This window comes from Nuphar pumila, chromosome 3 (genome assembly GCF_984573655.1).
Source record: "Nuphar pumila chromosome 3, dmNupPumi1.hap1.1, whole genome shotgun sequence".
NCBI classification, from domain to species: Eukaryota; Viridiplantae; Streptophyta; class Magnoliopsida; order Nymphaeales; family Nymphaeaceae; genus Nuphar; species Nuphar pumila.
Genome location: NC_143251.1, coordinates 27,759,947 through 27,768,065, shown reverse-complemented (window position 1 = coordinate 27,768,065; position 8,119 = coordinate 27,759,947).

The following is an 8,119-nucleotide window of genomic DNA, read 5'->3' as shown; positions in this document are numbered from 1 at the left end:
GGATCTAAAACCTCGGGTACCTGTACCCCTGTTCACTGAACGGTTCTCCCCATTTTTCAGACCGGCAGGAGATGCTCACCTTCAGTAACAAACTCTTGACGTCCTTCAGCTTGAATGCCTTAAGCAAACTAACCTAGCCAGGTTGCAGAGCCCATATGGGCTTTTAGCATTTGATTTTACAGAATGTAAACCATCGATCAGAGTTTAACAAATTGTTACTAGAACACCTAATGAAAATTAATTCGATTCAATCAAACGCAGAAGTCCCAGATTTGGTTATGATTTTTTGTTTTTTTGTGAAAACGACTTTTTTGATGTTTGTTATACATATGTTCATATCAATTCCCATCTTGGTATTGCATTTTCAAATTTCTGTTTTTGGGTTTATATGCATGAGATATCATGCTTGTGGTGTATGGCTCAATTCTTGCTTGGCTAGCAGGCAATGTGGGCTCAAAATGTTTGGAGATGAGCAGCACATTCCAAACACCAAGAATTTCAAGAATGTGGGGCATGAGGTGAAGGATGTCTTGTTATTTTCAGCTAGACATTAAAACAAAATTTACCGTCCATTATCATATTAGAATTTTACACCTTTGTATGCCATCAGTGTGATAGCAAAGGATCAAGATGAAAAAGGGGAAATAGGGGACGTCATGTCATAAAGAAAAGTGCTTGGCAAGAGTAACATGGTAGCCATGTGCTAAAGCAGGGGCAGGGTCCCTATCATCCAGCCAAAAAGCCTTGCTTCATTTGTAAAAGATGGGGTCCTAGGTATTTTTTTCATGAAGTAATCCAATTTCCTCATTGGTGGGGTACCCTCCTAACAACCCTCACTTGTACCCGTGCAGGACATTGTTCGCCACGTCCATATTTGTATGATATTTTTGTTCCACCCTCCCCCGTTACAAAAAGAATGGGGACCAAAGGAACGAAGTTAAAAAAAAACAAATGCCTCAACAGGCGCACCCCTCTCTCTCTCTCTCTCTCTCTCTCTCTCTCTCTCTCTCTCTCTCTCTCTCTCTCTCCTGTGCAATAGCAGCTGACGGAGGGGGCAGAGAGGCTAGTCGCCGGGGCACACCCCTCTCTCTTGGGCTGAGGTCACTGGCATCACTGCCAGAATTCAGAAGATTTCAGCAGACAATGAATTGTTTCAACACCTCATAAAGTTGGTTCATTTAACCCTGTTTTTCTAATACTTTGATGAATTCTGTTACTAGTTGAGACATACGTAGGTTCTTTCTATATTATGTTGTGTTTTAAATGTTTTTTTTTATATTATGGTTTTGGATCCAATTCTAGATTTATATTTTGGGCAAAAATCTATAATGAACTTGTTAAAACATGTAAAATAGTGTGTGAATCGGGTCATACAATCCAAAAGGAAGTAATCCGACCCATCATCTATGATTGTCCAAGTTGTTTGCACATCGTCATCAAACAAGGAACATTTGGAACAGATAATTCGAGTACGGTCCAATCAAATGTTGAACCTGATACAATTGTTACGGAACTAACAGAATCAGTTATGTTCCGTCTTTTTTATTTTTATTTTGTCCAATTCTAAACAAGCCATCAAACATATACACAGCTCCTTAAAAAAAAGAGTGTGAGAGAGAGGAAGAGAGTTGAAAGGGTTGTGGTGCTGGATGTGTAAAAGTAACTTTACAGGACAACGAGAGAGAGAGAGAGAGAGCGAGAGAGATTTGTGTTGCTCAACGGTTAAAAGTCACTCTATATGAAGCATTCACAAGACAAAAGAGAGGTGGGTATATATATATATATATATATATATATATATATATATATATATATATATATATATATATATATATAGAGAGAGAGAGAGAGAGAGAGAGAGAGAGAGAGAGATTACTCTATAGGACACGAGAGAGAGAGAGAGAGGTTGTCATAAAAGTTACTGTATAGAACACATGCACATGCACTCGCGTCGCACACACAAAAGTTACTCTATAGAACACACAAGAGAGAGAGAGAGTTTTGAGTAACATCTTCATTAAATCACCACTGTAATCTTATAAAGCTTAAATCCTGCATCCAAACAAGCTGTCGCCATCGCCTGCATCATGCAGCCTCCCTCTAGTCTGCCAAACTTCACGGCGGAACGCAATTCTCGCGGACTGTTCCAGTGGCTGATCACAGGAGACCAAGCTCACCACAAGAGGCACAGAGAATTTCTGCGACCTGGCTAAGGCCAATATTCACATGATTATTGAAAGAACCCAAGGCTGATACATACTGGCCTCAGAACATGGGAAATTTAGCTCACTTATTGAGTATCTGCAGTTGGTAATGGTCCCACTTTGTAGAACTTGAGGACTACATTTGCAATCCATGCGTCTCTGCCACCATTAATCCCCCCCCCTCTCTCTCTCTCTCTCTCTCTTGCAGTAGTATTTACTTCCCATATTGTGGTAAATCTACCTTCACATGAAGACCGCATCTAAGCTGGACATGGAGCTTTTGTTAGCATCTAGGCAGGCTTATCGTTTCTTTAAAATTAGTTGACCAAAGGGCAAAGGTACGAGCCCATGAGGGCTTTGCCTTTCTAGTTAGGGGGTGACTGTATTTTGTCACCTGACATGGGATGATCATGGTTCAAAATCCACCAGAAGCATCCTTGGCTGCGGTTGAAACTGTCTGTACACCCTAGTAGGAAAGGGAACCTCAAGGGTTATACCAACCATACGCTAGCCTACATGCCGTTGGCGATTGGGACATTTTCTTAGCTGAAAAAAGGGCACTAACAAGTGTGGCAGCATGATTACTTATTGATACTATTAACTAACATAAATTTGTGAGTCATCATTGATTACCATGACTTTATTTTGTTATTGTTCATTTGTATGTTATGGTTTGGGCCAAACAAAGCTGTGTTCACTAACAAAGGCTTATATTCAATGTAAAACTTTTGAATCTAACACCAACTTGATTTTTAAGTTATGAAGAAATAAAAATTATTAGCAATTTTTTTAAATTTAAAGATGTAATCACCAATAAGAGCTGTTGGCATTTTCCAAAGCCATCATTGTGACTATACATGAAATTATTGTGGTCTGAGATGTCATTGGTGCTAGTAGAAAGAAAAGTCTAGGTAACAATCAAGTTGAGATATAGGTGCATGTCAGCATGACACAGACTAGAAGGAAGACACACTTCACTAGGCATTCAAGGCCTCTCAAGTTTCTGGCCATCACAAAGCAAGATCACATGGGTGATGTCTTTGAGTTGTTGGTCAGTTCTCTAAGGGAAAATTGCATAGTCTCTTTCATCTTTCTTTAACTTTCTCTTTCCTGACTTTGCCGTTTCATCTGCCAATCACGTTCCCAACGATCACCAAACATCAAGAAAGCTACATCAGGTTGGTGGTACTCTATCAGTACAAAAAGTGAAAAAGCAATGTGTAAAAAACCAATTTTTCATTTAAAGTCTCACATTTTGCCTGATATTACAACAAAGGTCACAAGTTTAATGAAAATATATTTCAGGAACCAACTTTTCACTGAGCCTATCAAATAGAGACATCAGTTGGAGTAACTGAAGAATAACTGCGAGATCTATATAATAAAATTACTAAACTGCCCTTGTTGCCTAATAAAAAGGTAAAACCCACCCTTTCAAACCAGAGGTCAAAACCAATGTTGTAAGAATCGGACCCTGAATCGATAAGAGGAATTGGGTGATTTTGATTCAGGGCTGAATCAAATTTTGAATCGGCCAGCTTTTTAACCACAAACATTTTTAAGATTATTTGAAAATTAGCCGGTTCAGGTCAGTTTCGTATAGATTTTCTGCTGATACATTGATTCACAACCATACTGACAACATTGGTTAAAACTGATATTTTATATGGATCTTAACCAATGTTGTCAGTATCTTTTTTTCAATCGACTAGACTTTTCAAGAAAATCCCTAATCAATCTGAATCCAATCAAATTGGTTTGAATTGTCTATTTAGAAAACAAGTTTTTTAACTAAAAATGCATAAAAATTCAAAAATTATATATAGAGGACGATTCAGCTGAATCGTTTATGAATCGGATGATTTTGTAGAGGGTCTGAGTCAGCCCCTACATTATTGAATTGAGAATGGGCTCATTTGATTCGATTTTATAGTATTGATCTTAACCATGAGATTTTCATGTCTCTATTTGACAGTTTTACTGAAACTTGAGAAAAAGAACCACCGGTCATGCAGTGCACTGCTGATCCAACCATACCATGAGTCTGATGCTTTGCTATGCCTCTCCTCGGGGCAGATTACACAAGAGCACTACAATTTATCACTTATTTGCATACAACCCACCATCTTTTCAGATATTGAATTCAACTTTTTTTATTGATTCAACCAACTTGGAATCAAACATGATCAATTCTCATAACATCAATCACATGGCATTGATTTTGAGTGGGTCCCACATCAGCTGCTGTGGGACCCATGAGATTGTCATTCATCATGATACTACTTATTGGCAATGCTGACGAATGAATCCCATCAACTTCTTAACCCATTTCAAGTATCCGTTGAATGCATAAAATTACTTCATTTGTTCGGTATAAAATTACTTATTTGCCATTTACTAATAAATAACTCATTGACTTTGTTACGGATATGTTATTTGCTACAATCGATAATACTATCTGCAGTGTAGTTGGCATCTCATGATGCAAGTTGTTTTGACTCAATCGAATGCAATAGATGTGTTCAACAATGTTGATTTAGCGGGAATCAATCCTGATGCGTGTTTTGATGATAAAAAAAAGAGTATTTTTTTGAGTAAAAAAAATTGGCCGTTGGTTTTTGCTTTGCCAAAAAAATGAATACATACATTGGATTCTGGCAATGCAAATGCCAATTCTTACTAAAGGAAACATGTAGATTACACACACATATATATATAAATTAAAAAAAAAAGAGAGAAAGTAAAGATTAAGTTTTGTCAACCGGAGTCCCTGCTTGTTTGAAAGGAGCAGCTAGTGCACGTCACCTTGTGTTGGGAGGTTGCAGGTTCAAAACTCAATGGTATAGTTGCCTAACCCCAGCTTGCCTTAAAAAAAAAAGATCGAATTTTAAGTCAATTGCATGTACAATGGATTAAAGCAAACATTAACCCTTTGTTAACTAAATAAAAAGAACAAAAAATGATAGTATTGTCCAAATGATATACATCCGAAATGCTTATTAATTTGCTAATATCTTTCGCATATCCAAAAACTTGGATTCTCAACTTTTTAGAACATTTTTATCTTTTACAAATATAGTACTACCTTCACACATATAATATGCCATTCACAAAGATATCATGCAAACCTCCTTTAATTAAATACTCTTGAAGGAGTATTTGCTGCAGTCTTTCTCAACCTCAACGAAAAGTTCTTAAACATTATCTAATGACAATATATAACACTGGTGCGATAATTTAAAGTTCATAACAATGCATAAATTTTATTTATGACAAAATAAATCAAAATACAAAAGTACCAACTAAAATGGATTTTATGCATAGGAATATATGCATAAGAGCTCATTCATAAACAAAAAATAGGATTTATCCCCAAAATGGGTAAATTATTTTTTTATTTTAAATAAAATTTGATTAAAAATAAATGCAGTGAATTGATTCAGGTCAGGATCAACCCTACTTCGCAGTTGATTTGATTAAATCCACTCCAATCCACCTATAATTTGATTAAATCAAACTAGCACATATTTGATTAGTCAAATTACCCAAAAGATCGGTGTCTCGTCATCTCGCTCACTCAGAAGCACAGGAGTAGTGCCGGAGGCTTGGAGGAGAAGCTCGGTTGACGTCGAAGAAGAAGTTGGGCGTCGTTGGATCGGTCATCGAGAGTCGAGGGATTTGGGGAAGACGAGGGCAAGGGCTAGGTTACTCAAAATCAAGATAAAAAAAGAAGAGGGGCTGAGGGGTAATAAGTTAAACAGGTCGGATCTAGCACAGGTGGGTGCCCGCCCTCGCCAGGTACTGGATCCGACCCGGGAATCAGAGCTGGGCTAGGACTGGGCTTTTAATTTTTTTTTAACTGGGCCGAGAGGCAGGACTGGGCTGTCCCCCCTAGCTCCGCCTTTGCGACTCGAGAATCAGGGCTGGGCTAGGACTGGGCTTTTAATTATTTTTTTTAACTGGGCCGGGAGGCAAGACTGGGCTATAGCTCAGTCCTGCCCTGCCCCCCCACCACTCTACCTTTGACTGACATTCGCAAGTACTAGTCACGAATGTTCACAACATTCATACTCTGTAAGATCTATGCAAATATGGTACTACCATTGCAAATATAGTACGACCTTTGTGAAGAAAGCCTACAACCTTCAAGTAGATATTCTTAAAGGAGGTCCGCAAATGTATACAGATATTCATAGGTACTTATTGCGAATGTTCGCGATGTTCACACTCTGATAAGACCTTTACAAATATAATACTACCTTGGCAAATATAATATAGCCTTCACAAAGAAAGCCGTTGAACCAACTTTGTTGATACTTCTTATGTAGATCATGGAGTTGCAAATATTCTCATAACAGTTTGCCAGCATGGTCTGGATATGCAGATCTTTTAACTCATTTGTAGACTTGCCGAACATTCACAAATTTGATGAATGAAATGAGTTTATTGTGATTTTTTCATCCTATTGTGAATGTTCATACGAGCACTAAATGTGACACCTCGTTTATTTAAAAGTCATGGCTTAGAGTTATTTTCACGTAAACTAAGGTTTTTTTTGGTCCCCAACTCATGGTCTCCAAAGTGCTTTTTTTGGCAAAATTTAGGCGACTATTTTTGATGAATCTGCGATGCTATTGCTTTCTCATCATTGAGTGATGACACTTAATTGACGTCTGACACATCATCCATGGTGAGTTTCTTTGATAAGCTCATTTTTAATGATCGCATCAGTTATTATTTGAAAATTTTGGTATGAATTGGTTTGAAGATCTCTCACCTGATTAACAAAATAAAGCCTAAGATAGCCTTGTAATTTGCTATGGAACACCTTAGGTTTTGCATTCTGATCTTCAAAGATTCTACAATTATGCTCCCTCTGTGCCAGCTACCACAACTGATCATACAACCGCCAATGCCATAGTATACACCCCTTCTTCTCCCTTTGCTTAGCCTGATAAGCCATAGCTAGATCCCTACTTTGGGAACCAATTAATTATGAACTAGATGTAAGTCTGGGCGCAAAGTTCTTGACCTGACATTTTTAAGAACAGATATGGATTGGAAGTGATGCAATGCTACTAACCAGTCCTATGAAGAGCTGCATAAACTGTGTTTTTGGATTTTTTTTTCAGTTCAATCATATGGATGTGTTCTACATATTTCATTTTGTATGAATTGGCTCTTAGGTTGTTCCATTAGCAGGTTTTCTTAAGACTTGAAAATCCATACCCTATAATTTTCATAAATCTCGAAAAGTTATTTCTTTTAGTCAAAAAAGAACAATTTAAGTGTTGATGCTTGAAAATGAACCTTGTCGAATGCATCTGCGGGATCAGATTACAAAAAAAAGTGCCAGAAATGCATGCACGTTGCATATTTAGCAGTTTGTATATTCTCACGACCCTAGATTGGACTACCTCCCCCCCTATCTCATGTTCCGAATCAGATATATCGAAGGCGCTGCTGGACCTCCTCTGCATCAAGCCAACCCACCCAAGGGTTTGATCTTAGGAATACTGGTGTTGGAGTCTTGAGTCCCCACAAAAAATTGAATAAGAGGAAATGGACAAAAGGGCTGCAAATGGATAACGTACCAACATCCAAGTTGGTCCATAAAAATCCATCCACAAACTCCCCTCAAAACAAAAATACAGGTACCCACTTGCAGAACCATAAAATCTTTGATCAGAAAGAAATAAAAGCAATACCTAACCCTGGTGAACCGGATGATCCGTGCAAAAGCATAGCACGGCAAAGCGAGGCAAGGGAATTGAGTTGAGAAAGAGAGGCTCATAAATGAGAGAGAGATATCTCTGGCCAAGAGTTTTTCAAGGGGTAGTCAGTGGGCCCAAGCTGTCCTATGGAATGTCTACAAAGATTAAAGCCTTCACTTCACCGCCCGGCATGCTCTTACA